This window comes from Peromyscus californicus, unplaced genomic scaffold, assembly GCF_007827085.1.
Source record: "Peromyscus californicus insignis strain IS unplaced genomic scaffold, ASM782708v3 Scaffold_4__1_contigs__length_199733344, whole genome shotgun sequence".
Taxonomy (NCBI): domain Eukaryota; kingdom Metazoa; phylum Chordata; class Mammalia; order Rodentia; family Cricetidae; genus Peromyscus; species Peromyscus californicus.
Genome location: NW_026294562.1, coordinates 6,668,160 through 6,682,814, shown reverse-complemented (window position 1 = coordinate 6,682,814; position 14,655 = coordinate 6,668,160). Strand labels below are relative to the sequence as shown.

The 14,655-nt window shown below is 43.9% G+C and overlaps 1 long non-coding RNA gene across 1 annotated transcript in view; it reads right to left on the bottom strand.

Annotated features, from left to right (window-relative positions):
• Window positions 1-5,916: 5,916 nt before the first annotated feature.
• LOC128094514 (uncharacterized) overlaps window positions 5,917-14,655 on the bottom strand; it is a 50,084-nt gene continuing 41,345 nt past the window's right edge. The window contains exon 3 of the long non-coding RNA XR_008212983.1: window positions 5,917-6,144. This is a non-coding gene — a long non-coding RNA (uncharacterized LOC128094514). The remainder of the gene's footprint in view (window positions 6,145-14,655) is intronic.

Sequence of the window (14,655 nt, the reverse complement as noted above, 5' to 3'; positions counted from 1 at the left end):
TGACCAAGGCAATTTTTTTTTTGAGACAGGGTTTCTCTGTGTAGCTTTGGAGCCTTTCCTAGAATGCTCACTCTGTAGACTGGGCTGGCCTTGAACTCACAGACATCTGCCTGCCTCTGCCTTCCGAGTGCTGGGATTAAAGGCGTACTCCACCACTGCCTAGCAACCAAGGCAATTTTCATAAAAAGAAAGCACTTAATTGGGGCTGGCTTACAATTTCAGAGGCTTTGTGCATTATCATAATGTTGAGTGTGGCGGTATGCAGGCAGACATGGTGCTGGAGAGTGACTGAGAGTTCTACATCCTGATCCAAAGGCAGCAGGGCAAGAGACATGGTGCCTGGCACAGACTTTTAAAACCTCATAGCCCACAGACCTTGACACACTTCCTCCAACAAGGCCACACCTCCTAATCTTTCTAATCCTTTCAAAGAGTCCCACTCTCTGGTGACTAAGCATTCAAACACAGAGACTATGAGGGCCATTCTTATTCAAACCACCACATTTATAATCTTTCCACTCTACCCAGACCTTATGACTGAGGAACTGGAGACAATGGACAGTTTTCCACAGATGGCACAGTGTAAAAGAGCAGGCGTTTGGCCCTAGTCACGTTCAGAATCCCACTGTCAGCCAAGCTACTTTCTTAGTAAGGAACAGAGTTTCAGGAGCCTCATCTTGCTTCAGCCTGTCTCTCCTGTTGCTATTGAGAGTTTTCGTTTATCCTCACCATTTCTAACATATTCTTCTGTCTTGCTAATGATAGGAAACTCACTGCTGTGTAGTTCCATAAAACATTATCTCATTATCTCCTCTTGCCTCTCACTGTAAAGTGCTTTGTAGCACAGAAAGTGGGGTATGGAAAAAATTAATTTCATTAAATTAATCGAGAGTGTCAGGACTGCTCAGTTATGACTCGGATGCATTTGTAGGAGGGCCTGTCTGTGCATCAAAGTTTGTCCTTTATTTTGCCATTTTTCCTCCCACATGTACCCACCAGCTTCCCTAGCAAGGAAAAAATAACTCTAAATAGCAAGCTCTTCAGAAATATTGTTGCCACCAGCAACCTGGAAAATCCCAAATCAGAACATGACTTTATATGGCCAATGAACAGACTTCAGGGACACTCTATCTGTCTCCACCATCATCCTGCAATGTATAAAAATGCCAATGCTGAACACATCATGCTGTGAGTCAAACAACCCTATGAGATGGACGGCTCTCTCCTAGACTTTCAATTTACCCAACAAATGTTTCTAGTTTTGGTAACACAGATCCTTTCCTGCTTTGCTTACAAAACCCGTTCCTACCTCAAGGTCTTTCTCAAATGCCACAGTTTACAAATCTTCTCACTGGGTCCAGCTAAGAGAATTCTATCCCTGGGTTCATTTATGCATTGCTTGCTAGTGTCCCCTGAGTAATGGAAGATGCACGGCTCCAAAGTGGACACTGGAAACTCCACGAACAGAAAAGCAGTGGGGGCGGAGAGACAGCTCAGTTGGTCCTCAATTCACAAGCATGAGGACCTAAGTGTGAGTCCCAAATCCTGTTTTTAAAAGCCGAGTGTGCCAGCCCTGCCTGTGACTCCAGCGCTGGAGAGGTGGAGACATAAGCAGCCCTGCGACTTGCTTGGCTGCCAGTCTAGGTTCCATTACAGGCACTGACTCAAAAAATAAGGTGGAGAGTGATAGAGGAAGACACCGAACATTGGCCTCTGACCTCTACACATATGTGCTAATACATGTGCATACACATACACAGAAACACACATACAAAGAAAAGAAAGTAATATAAAGGCAGTGGTTCCTCTCCCCAGGAGCATGTCTGCCTCTACCACACAGATTGCCATGCAAGGAATGGCCCCTCAGAAGAACTAGGATCTTTCCTGAGGAGAAAGGTGCTTCTTCAGCTTCTGTGAATGAAACAATATTCTTGCCTTAAGCTTTGCCAGCATACCCTGAGACTGTCCCAGTAAGCTGCACTCTATTGTGGAATTTCCCTCAGAAAATCCACTCCCACCCCACCTCCATCTCCCTCCCACCCCCATCTCCCACTAATTCATTGGCATACTTCTCAGTCTCAGTTTTCCTGGATCCTTCAGATCTCTGGTTTGGCTTCATATCTCAATTCCAAATCTAATCACGTATCCACCCCTTGCTGCCTCTGCACCAGACATCTGTCTGGACGGTGTGTCTTCAACATCTGGTTCTCACAAGAACTTATAAAGGTGGGGACATTCCTTCAGTTTTACAAAGGAAAAAAACTGAGACCCATAAAACTAGGAAACTTCTCCTTATGAGAGTTCATGAATATGTGCCAGAAACAGAATTCAAACACATGTCCATGTGGCTGGCATTCTATTATTCTACATAATCTAAACCTCTATCTGCCTCATTGAATGCAAAATAAGAAAAGTCAGCTCCATCACAACCTTCTCACAAGTATATCATAAGTATCAAACAAGATATTTACACATAAGAGATACAGATACCTCACTTGCCTTCTGAATTCTAATTTTCAGAGATAAGCATGGTTAACCATCACTGAAGAACTAGAGTCCTTTGGTAAAGTGGAACTATAGAACTTTTCTCAGGTCCAAGGCCAAAAGGTAAACTATTCTTTTTGAGACAGAGTCTCATATAGCCCAGAGTAGAATTGAATTACATAAGTGACCTAGGATGAGTTTGAATTCTTGATCCTCCGGCCTCCACTTCCTAAGTTAGGATTATAGACACATAGCACCACACCTGTTTTTATACATTGCTGGAGATGGAACCCAGCATTTTATGCATGCTGGTCCAATCCTCTACTGAGTCACAGTCTCAATTCTCAAATGCAAATTTCTCACTAGCATACTCCTCAAATCTATACCAGGGCAAGCTCTGCAAATATACATTGATGTGAAAGCCCTCTCAGCCTGCCCTCACATCTAGTACCATCTAGTAGAATAAGAACACAGGAGACCTAGAAATGGGCCACGGCAGGACTAGGCATGGTGCAGGATAGATCAAACTCTCTATCACTGAGCAGTCTTTTCTTCAGGAAGGTAAGCAGGGAGAGAAGAAAATGTCCTTTCTAGAATTTTCCTGTCATTTGTAGTGATACAGAAATCCCCCACAGTAGAATCAATTAGGAGGAAGCATCATATTCCTCTACTATGTATAATAGAGAAGGGGTCCTTACTAGGTAGCCCTGGCTGTCCTGGAACTCACACTATAGACCAGGTTGGTAGCCTGAAACTCACAGAGACCCACCTGCTTCTGCCTCCCTAGTGTTTCCGTTAAAGGCATGCACTAACACACCCGGGTCCCCCACACTCTCTTATAATAAAGGTAGATAGCACTGTACTAACACACCCAGGTCCCCCACACTCTCTTATAATAAAGGTAGATAGCTCTGCACTAACACACCCGGGTCCCCCACACTCTCTTGTAATAAAGGTAGATAGCACTGCACTAACACACCTGTTCCTTTTCCCATTTTCCCTTTTTCATTATTGTTCCTAAGACACTCTATACTTTCACATTACAGTATTAAGACCATTATTTATATATGATTCTATCAGACTATTTCACTGAAAGAAATCATTTTTGATGTATCCTTAAACATTCATATCTAAAGCCATGTCAATCATGTGGTAGAATTATTTGCTCAGTCAGTGAATACATGGATGCTATGAATGTCTAAACGTTGGGACTCCCAGGGAACATGTCCATGTTTAAGTATCATTTTGCATTTTTCTCACTTGTCTACCCATCTTCGGACAGGTTGAACCAGATCCGAAGCTATTTCTCTCAATTATTTTGCAGTTCCCCATTGATGCAAGGGGTTCATGGTTCACAAAATTCATCTCATAAATCTGCAGGCCATTTCATTGTGCTCTTATTGAAAAGATGGAAGGAACTGAAAACAACATACAGTATTTAAAAAGAAAAGATCTACTAAGAGTAAGTACAAAAATTAGGCAAAATCACCATAAATTTTTATCTTTCTTATCCTCCCTTTGGACATGCTTGTCGGTCTACTTCAGTGTCACAGATGGAAAGGGGAAACTACTTTTCGAGAATATTTCACAGTTCACTCAACAGCAACCCAATAACCAGCCTCCCTCCCAGATCAGCTCAGAGCATGCATACAGAGGCAGAGGCAGGACAGTACCATGCTTCATTCAGCCTCAGTAGCTGTCAGCAAGCCTAACAGACTTCACAGGGATCCTTTAAACTCACGTGACACTGATGTACTTTAAATATGCATCAACTTTGGGGATGAAACCATTAGGAAAAAAAAAAGTAAGATAGAGCCAAAGGTCAAGGCTGAAGTGAATCAGTAATGGCATAGGTCCCTGAAGACGTCTCTTCCCTCCAGATGGCAGCTAATAAGGAACCAAGAGCATCTATGTTCCTCTGTTCACAGGCACAGAGTTGGAACTCGAGATAATGCTATGTCCATCACCCCCCAGTGGGCAATCCCCACTAACACCAGTGAAGTCAAGGGCATGCTCTACCTAAGGCAGGCCTGAATCAGTGTGCAGCTGGGGTTTCCTGACGATCACCCTCAGAGGAAATGAAGCAGGGTACAAAGAACAAAATTAAAACTGGAATCTTTTAAGCTTTCTTTTTTGACTTCCCAGGAGGGTTGCATGAAAAATGAAATATCATAAGGACAGAAAGAAAGCTAGGGAAATTTTCAGCTCTCATCTTAAAGGAAATAACATAGTTGTTTGTTCTGGTGCCAGATATGAGTGACCACGACCTGAGGAAACAGATTCAGGGTGCCTCAAATGCCATGTTCCACTGCAAAGTAGTTACAGAGTAAAGGAAGTCATAAGTCAAGGAATTTACCAAATGCACAGGTGGGAACCACAGCAAGGCAGGTTTCTAGCAAAGTGGGGAAATGTGTTACAGGTCTCAGATGTGATCTTAGCTTCCAGGTTGATGGAGGCTAGTGATTTATCAAGGACACATTTTCATTGTTGTGATAGTCACTGGATGTTGTGTCAGACATAGAACTCAGCAATGAAGATGTTCCAAGGGACTAAAATTAACCCAGGATAATTTGCCTCTGATCTAGAACATTTGAATTCTCCACAATCACACATTTCAATCCTTCAGCCTTGTAGAACCTTTAACACAGGTGTAGTCAGAAGTTCTTCTGTGTCACGCCCAGTCCACAGCAGCTTATAAAATAATCACACAGAGGCTTAATATTAATTACAAACTATTTAGTCTATGGCTCAGGCTTCTTGCTAGCTAGCTCTTTCATCTTAAATTAACCCATTTCCATTAATGATGTTTTGCCACACAGTCACGGCGTTATCTGTCTGCTGGCATCTTGTTCCTTGGGCAGCTGGATGGCATCTGTCCTGGCTCTGCCCTTGATCTCCCTGTATCTCCCCTTGGATTTCCCACCTGGCTCTTATTCTGCCTTACCATAGGCCAAACCAGCTTTATTTATTAACCAAAGGGAGCAACATATATTCACAGCATACAGAAAGGCCATCCCACAGCACATAGATGTGGCTCTATCCCACTCCCTGCAACTACAGTTCACACCAGTAAGTAATTTTTTGAAAGTACAAGAAAGGCACCCAGGCAGGGGGATCGGGATCTGTCCCTGGTGCATGGGCAGGCTTCTGGAATCCGGTGCCTGTGGTGTGACACCTTGCGCAGCCTTGGTGCAGTGGGAAGGGGCTTGGACCTGCCTAGGCTCAGTGTGCGGGGCTCTGCTGACTCCCCATGGGAGACCTCGATTTGGGGGATGTGGGTTTGTGGGGTGGCTTGGGAAAGACGGCTGGGGGGTGGGAGGAGGGAGGAGGGGGGGTCTGTGGATAACATGTGGAGTGAGTAGAAAATTTCTTAATAAAGAAAAATGAAAAAAAAAAAGAAAGCAATCCAGCTAAGACAATGATGTCAGCATGTTTAGGAAGCACCAGTCTGTAAATTGCCAGTTGAAAGACTGAGTAATATCTTTAAAGTCTTTTCCAAATGAGCAAGGAGAAAAACGTTACAGTGTAATCTTCTGTCCATCAGGAGATTGCCTTGTCCAGCTGTCAAATATCCCTAGAAAATCAGACAGCAGCATATAGAGCAGAGGTCCATGTTGCTGACAGGGTTAGTGGTCTCAACAAGAACAAGTCACTTGGTTCCTGCAATAAAAAAAACATACTGAAGCTAGAATCTTGATCTACTTTTTTTCAATTTTTAAATTTAATTCTATTTGTACTTTTTAAACTTTTGAAATGTTGAACATTTAATAATATGTATATACACATTATATATACAGATTTTTAATCAGCTTTGCCATTATCATTTAAACTCGGTGACTGATTGACATATCAAATCTCTGTCAACTTCTAACCTCTCTATACATTTTGATCTGAGAAATCCAGTCTTGTCTTCCCTCTAGATTGTGAAGACCCAGCCTGTGGGTTGTCAAATAAATTTGAGGTAGAGAAAAGCCTATCTATCTGCATCTTAGCCCCAGAATTTACTGCTATCAATCCAGAGGTCAGATTTGATACATGCCTGATAGAACAATTCAATGTGTTGAATTTAATGCCCATGTCTGCAAAAATATTAGTGCAGCATATTATTAGAGGGAAATCACCATTTATCTAAATGAGGATATTCATTAAGTAATGAGAAGTCATCTTCAAGAACTTTATGAAACCAACACATTAGGTCACCATCCTAAGACTGTGCTATAGGTTGACCACCAAACTCACAAAAGAGTTTAACTCCCAATATTATATGTTAATGACAATAAGAGAGCCCTCATGACGAGAGTCAGATGGAAGATCGAGCAGACAGACATAGGAGTCCCTTGCCATGGGAAGTTCTTCCAAAACTCAGGTCTTTGCCAGCAAGAAGTCATCTCCAGATTAGGCCCCTCAGGTTGGGACTTAAATAAACATTTTTTTCTTTGTAAAGTTTCGTGCTACCAGTATTTCATTGTAGTAATAAAGACAGCAAGTTTGCAAGGGTCAGAAGCCTCCAGTTTGGGAAGTGCTCAAAGGAGGAACAGCATCTTTTCAACTTTCAAAAGTGTGTTGGGAAAGTAATATTTCCAGAATATGACTCCTCCCTACAAGAGCCTGGACTAGCTGCTCCTGAGGTCAAACAGCAGCCCTCTGTCAGGAGTCACATGACCTTGCTCTACACCTTGCTCTGTGTATTCACAGGAGTTGGAACAAGTTTCCAGTGTGCCTGTGCTTTTGTTGTGTATTCCTGCATTAGGGGTGTGTTCCGCTGGCCAATGCCCCATCTGGTCCTTTCATGTCTTTCCCACAATCCAGGCTCCTGCCATCATCCACTTCCTTTCTCTTCCCTCCTCTGCATGCTCACACTGATTCTTGCTCCTTGCTTTCATGGCTGCCCTTGCCTTGAGCCCTTTCTCTCTAACTGTGGAATCCCTATCAATGCATCCAGACCCAGAGGAAGCACTACTTGGCTCCATTGTTAACCCCTATTATCCCACTTTCCTCCTGTTAATTTTTCTTCTCTGATCTCTCAGAGCACAAGTCAGTGGTTCATGATTTGGCTCTTGATGTTTTATCTAATTTATCTAATTGTTTTGTTGTACATGCTCTGGTTTCAAGTGACTTGCAAAGTCTTCAAGGACAAGGTCAGACAGTCTGCATCTGTGCTAGGTCCCAGGGAGGGAGGTGCACAGTCTTCATTTTAGGCTGCTCAAATATTTTCTCTACCTGAGGCCACCCTAGGGAATCAAATCAACAAATACTTGGTGCATGCACACCTGCTGGCTTCAAGGCATGCTTCCCTGGCCATTTCAGCTTCCTTGTTTACATGAGAGCCTCACAGGTGAAAATCTAAATGAGCCAGACATTAGGAGGACTTGGCTGATACTAATGCTCATGAATATTTAGCAGGGGTTGCTCATTAGCTGGTGGAGCAAGGTCTCCCTTGCAGTCACTGAGCTATAATGACTGCTGGCATTTAATTGTGCTCATCCAATAGTAACTAAGCCATGGGGGAAGGAGGTGAGCTGAGACACGCAATACAGTGTGGCATTATGGTTTAAGTCAAAGCTGCACACAGCTCTTATATCCTTCCAAAGTAATTTTGGGGTAGGAGAGGGTAGCAAAGGAGAAACTTGCAGGTATCAAACTAATCCTCCACCACTCATTCAGGCAGCTTATCTTCCATGACAGCTTTTATGTCAGGCTGATCTCAAGAAAAAAAAAAAATGTTACTAAAAATATTTAAAAAAAAAAAAAAGGAAGCCACTGTAGACAAAAGACTGCTTGGAATCAGAAGGCAAGGTATTTTGCAGGCTCAGCCTAGTATTACCTAAGGGAGACTAGATACATGGAGATCTCTGTGCAGCTCAGGTTTCCCCATGTCAGCAGAAAGAATGACTGATATTGTAGCCATCCTGGAGGAATGAAGATCTAAAGCCCCCACCCCCTGGTCTGCTTCAACTATCACACTACTGAAACACTGGACCCAAGAAGTTGGAATTTCCGTAGGAATTTCACAGTGGGAAAAGAAAAAGGCTGAAGCCTGGGCCCAGCCTGAGGAGCAACTGATCTCCCAGAAAGACCACACTTGGTGCTGACACCTTGTCAGACCACCCTTTCGGAGAGACTGGGGCAGAGACAATGATGAGTCAATGATGGGTGGGACTACACCTTGATGTAGGGTGGCTTAGCTACCTTACCCATTGCCTCTGTTTAAACAACCTAATGTCAGGTGTCTGACAGGCTGTCATAGGACCTCACAGCTCCTCTTCCCAATGCGGCCTCATTGGACAAATCCTCTTTTCTACTCTCCACTGCTGCCCCTCTAATTGGTCGACATCCACCTGCATGTTAGGGCTGCCAGAGTTCAGGCTCTAACAACTCCAGTAACTCACCAGACACATGGAGTTACAATGACATGTACAAAGTAAGCACCTAATCTATGCTACCCTGGAGAAGACATCCTCATCTTTTCTAAGAGGCACATTAACTCTAACACTTGACTCCTAGGGACCTAGGAACCTCCATGCATCTAGCTCACCATGATCAGACCCCAAACACAACACAAGACATCCTGCCACCTCCTCCTCCTCCTCCTCCTCCTCCTCCTCCTCCTCCTCCTCCTCCTCCTCCTCTGCCTCCCCTCCCTCATGAAATCATATCCTGTCTGAGTCAGGGCTTGATCCTGGCATCCAGTAATACCTATGCATTGAGCATCCTGAAAATGCCTCACTGCATAAATGACTACATAATTCAATTCAGAAGACTCCCTTGTTGAGCACTGGGGACATAAAAAAGTACAAATTAGGATTCTTTGACATTAAAGGACTCTTCTAGTCCCAGAAATGACATAGATGAATGGCATCTCACCCAGAGGAATAATATTCAATTTCTAACAAACAAACAGAAGCCTGCTGGCCTGATCTCTTCACAAATTTGAAAGAAAAGTATGTTTGGAACAGTCCACATTAAAACATGGTTTTATATGAAATTGACTCTGAATCTCACAGCCAAAACTGAGATGCAATAAAAGACCTGACCATCAAGAAATAGAAGCCAGAGATGTTAAATTGCCCTGGGTGAGGCCACACCAAAAAATTGCATTTTAATTTGAAAGAAATTTACAGTTTATAGGTGGTGATTTACAAGTGCGATGTTTCTCACCAGAGCGATGCTGTGTGTTAATCATGCTGAATTCTATCAGCATTGGTTATTTAATGGTGGTTAATGGTTCTCAAGAAAAGCCAGCAGTCTGAGTCAGTTGCTAGGATTTTCAGTCACAGCAGTGTTTGCCAGTCCTTATCCCTAACAGTGACAACATCCTTCCTGACCGGTGCTGTGCCTACTGTGCAAATGAGTTTAGTCAGCAGTCAAGAATTAAGTGCTCAAAACAACAACTTGGGAAGTATCCCAAGGAGGAACTAAGCCCCACACTCTGTGACTCCAAAGCCTATGGTCTCAGCTCCTGGGAGAAGAAGGAACTGAAATGTGAGACATCACAGCTTTTCTCCCAGACAAGCCCAAAACACAAAAACCTCACCATGGGGTCCAGAGTTGGAGGCTAAATTGTCCAGACCAGGGATTGTGGGGGCTCACATAGTCTCCCTAGTAAGGCCTTACTCAAGGTCAGAAAGTCTGAGCTTGCTTTGCCCAGCAGGGCTGCATAATAGGATGATTTGGCCAAAGGCATGGATACTAGATGTTTTAAAGGGTCTACACTTGTTGGTGCTCTATTCCTCGACCTTGAAAGGGGGAGGTCTTTTGCCCCTCCCCTTGCTGATGTATAAAATGCCCATCATGATTAAACTCAGGGCGACTGAGTATTGACCCAGGGCCCTCCCTAAGCTATCCTGTCTCTCTGTCTTTCTCTTCATCTAGGCCTATATTTCTAATACTTCTCCATTCCTCACTCCTCCCCTCAAGGACCCTTTGACAGGTCAGGGCTGGTCCCCGACAAGGGATGGACAGCTTTGACTTTGTGAGAGATGGACAACACACAAAGCACCTCTCTTGAGGAAGCCATGGATGTGTGGGATGAGCCCAAGGCATTTTCTGTGCTCAGTAGGAAACAAACCTCTGCCAAGGGCAAAGCATCTCTGTCGCGCTCACCTGGCCCCAGCCTGCCCCACTTGCTGCCGCCTCCCTCCCCTTTTCTGTCCTCTTCCCAGAGAGAGCCTCTGTTCCAAACTGAGAGTTAATCATTCTCTTGCTTTTCTCTTTAAATGCCACTGCTTAGATTTGCCAAGAAATTTCCACCTAGATTAACCTGATTGAAATCATCACAATGTTTATACAGAATGAACAGGGTCCAGAAGGGAAAGCCACAATCACCACAGCTAAAATATATAAGCCACCAGCTGCATGAAGAAAGATGGAGCCAGTGATGGGGTGATGCCTCCGTTCAAGCTCTTCTAGCAAGTTCCTTCTGATCTTTTACTGACTCCTGTTTTTCTCCTTCTATGGAAAATCAGAGAGAAAACACCTACGTCCCAGGGTGGTTTGTTTACATTCAATATCTAAAAGATATTTCCATGTTTACATATTCATAATTCTTTCCCTAACAAACCAGAAACATCTCCACAAGTTAGAATTATCCCTGTCTCCATGTCTGGCAGACAAAACAGAATCCCAAAGTACATTCCTGTCTTCTCCTCCATCCCCCCCTCCTTTCTTTTCTCATGATGGCCACGATTCCAGCCTTCTGTGCCCAGGAAGTCTTGACCCCATGACTCTGACCTGTTCTCAGTGATGTTTTATTTATTAATGTCTGTGGTTGGCTCACTCTTGGAAAGCTTAGTCAAGAACCTCGATTTTGTTTTCATTGTAGGGATTCTAGTCCAACAGCCCCTTTCCTTGTGCTGAGTGACTGATACACCCTCTCTTGTCCCCAAGCAGTTTATGGCAAGTCACCTAGAATTTCAACTAACACAAAACATGGCACCCACTTCTTCCGCTTCTCCTCTCCTGCAGTCTCCAGTTCTCCTCTCAGAGCTGCATGGCTGTAACTCATGAAATTTCATTATATCCTTCTACACCTCTTTTGACATCCCATAATTTCCCATGGCCATCTGAGTCTGTGGCTCAGCTTCCAAACTCAGATAAAAACAAACATGTTCCCTGATAAATCACAAGTTATGCAAGCAATAAATCAAAGGACAATTGCTCTGTGGGAAAATTTTGTGCTGATTCCCTTTAAATAATTGACCAGCAACCAGGAGATTCATCAACACAGTAGTTGACTCCAGACTGAGTCAGCCTTTCCTGCAGGCATATGTACACACTGGCACATGTTAAAGTCTTGGTAATGTTTTCATTTTTCATCCACGGTAGTCATGAGCATGATAATAGATAACCCATAGCTTACAACACACACTCACAGTGTTAAGCCCATACAGCATTTGATCCTCACACCTTATTAACACTATTTCACAGGTAGTGAGTTTGAGATTAGAGATGGTAAGTGGCCTGAATGTAATCATGGAACTGCTCAGAGTCCACCTAATGTGATTGTTTGATACATTAATTTTCCTTACTCTATGATAAACTCAATCAGATGCTCAATAAATATCTGCCAAGTTGATTAAATCAAGAAATATTTTGAGGCTCAATGTGGGGATATTTTGTTGTACTCTAATAAAATTTGCCTGAAGATCAGAGGACAGAGCCAGTCACAGAGTTAAACATAGAGGCCAGGCAGTGGTGGCACACACCTTTAATCCTAGCACTCAGGAGGCAGAGATCCATCTGGATCTCTGTGAGTCCAAGGCCACCCTGGACTACATGAGATTAATCCAGTCTAGGAAAGAAACAGAGTCAGGCAGTGGTGGCACACACCTTTAGCCCCAGTATTTGGGAAGCACATGAACCATTAATTCCAGGACTAGGAAGATTGAGATAGGAAGAGAAATGGCTGGGTGGAGACAGGCATATAAAGTGTGAGGAGGCAGGAGCTAGAGAGCCTTTCGGCTGAGGACACAGAGGCTTTCAGTCGGAGGATTCGTGGAGACAGAATCAGCTGAGGAGTTGGCAAGGTGAAAGTAGCTGTGCCTTGCTCCATTGTCTCTCTCTCTCTTTCAGCATTTACCCCAATATCTAGCTCCAGGTTTTTATTATAAGACCATTTAGGATTCATGCAACAGCTAGTGTAGTGTGTGCGTTGAACCGGCATGAGGTCTTGAGTTCAATCCCCAGAATCAAAAAATAATAATTAAAATATAAATATTTGGGAAAGCTTCAAAGACTTCAGAACAACACAAGCTCTTGCCAGGCCCCTTGGTTGTGGATGTCCTGCCTGCACTGGGTCTGCACCGGGTCTGCATCAGACTGGGTCTGCACCGGGTCTGCACTGGGTCTGCACTGGGTCTGCACTGGGTCTGCACCGGGTCTGCATCAGACTGGGTCTGCACCGGGTCTGCACTGGGTCTGCACTGGGTCTGCACCGGGTCTGCACCAGACTGGGTCTGCACCAGACCGGGTCTGCACCAGACTGGGTCTGCACCAGACCGGGTCTGCACCAGACTGGGTCTGCACCAGACCGGGTCTGCACCAGACTGGGTCTGCACCGGGTCTGCACTGGGTCTGCACCGGGTCTTCATCAGACTGGGTCTGCACCAGACCGGGTCTGCACCAGACTGGGACTGTCATCAGTCCATTAGGACCAAGGAGAGGCTCATGGGCCCTCCTCCTTCCCAGCTGAACTGCTGCTACTGATGGATCCTGGGAGAAGTGTGGGCATGGTCCTCAGTTGTGTGCCCACTTGAGAGCCCACTTGGTGACAATGGATAGTTCCAAAGCCAGGCTGACAGAGAAAGCCCTGGTTAAACTCAGTGGGTCTCAAAAGAAAACAACAAGGCAAGAATGTAGGAAAGGGAATAAAAGGATGGTGGATGAGAGTAACCAGAATATACCATATCCACGTATGAAACTGTCAAAGAACAAATGTAATTAATAAAAAAAAAGTGATTGAATTAAAATTTCTTGAATAAAATTTAGGAAAAAGGAGACCTTAAATAAATAGATGCAGATTTTTATTGGTAGTAATGCTGGCAAAAGTAGCAGTGGAAATCTGGAGACAGGATTCATGGAGGTAAAATGCAAATTCAACAAAACATCTCAGGAACATAGGAGGTAAGCTGGCTGAGGGGCAAGCATGAGATCTTCCTCCAAATATACACATGACCCAAACTGACCTTCGTTCTCCCTCTGGCTCCTTCCTCCATAATGAAGGGATAAGAGTGAGGAGGTCCCATCAAATGTGGTAGAGCAGGCACTTACTGTGCTGTCTAAAAAGAAGGAAAAACTAAACCTCTCTACAATTTCCCTAAGTGGATTTAAAAGAGCGTTTTAAAATCTAACAAGATGAGCAAGCCAACGATAACAAGATTTAGAAACCAAAAGAAAGAAATCGTGTTACATCTGAGGATAGAGATTTAACACAACAAAAAGAAAACAAAGAGTTCAGCTGAAGAGACCCCCAAATAAAAGCATGGGACAGGATAAGTGGAAGGTCTCGGGGGTAACTAGACCTAGGAATCCACACCACACCTCAGAACATGCTGGTAAGAAAGATCTTCTATTCTCATCCAATGGGACTGGAGCTCAGGGTGACTGAGAATGCCATTAGAACACAGGAGGCTGTGAGGCTATCTAGATGGGAAAATACTGAGAGCCTTGGCCCTCCCCATCCCAACCTCTTCCCACCTTTCCAAGTTCCCTCCCTAAGGGATTCTGAAACTTCCTTAGTCAGGTTTACATCATCCAGGTGGAAAATGAGCACGTTTTCTCTGGGGAAAAGTCTAAGAAAAGTGACCTGGTATTGAAAAAGCTGTAAATTCTCTGAGGTAGGAGCCTCCCAGCTGCCTGAAGGAGGGATGTCTAGGCTGCCAGGCTCCTCAGCAACTTTCTCGCCCATCAATTAAAGAAAACCAGCGGACATCTTAGGAGCCTTCAGCCCTTGAGAAAAGTGTCTAATGTGGAAGACAGAATTAAAGGTAACAAAGAGGGAAAAGTAACTTGGGGGAAAAATACTGTGTAGGGAACAGAGAAAAACATCTAATGGATGCTATAATTTATATCTTCAGAATGGTGACACCAGAACATTGCGTTATTTTTTTAAAAGAACACATAAATATGATAAAAATATTAAGAATTTGGAAATTATAGCAGAAACGAAAAATG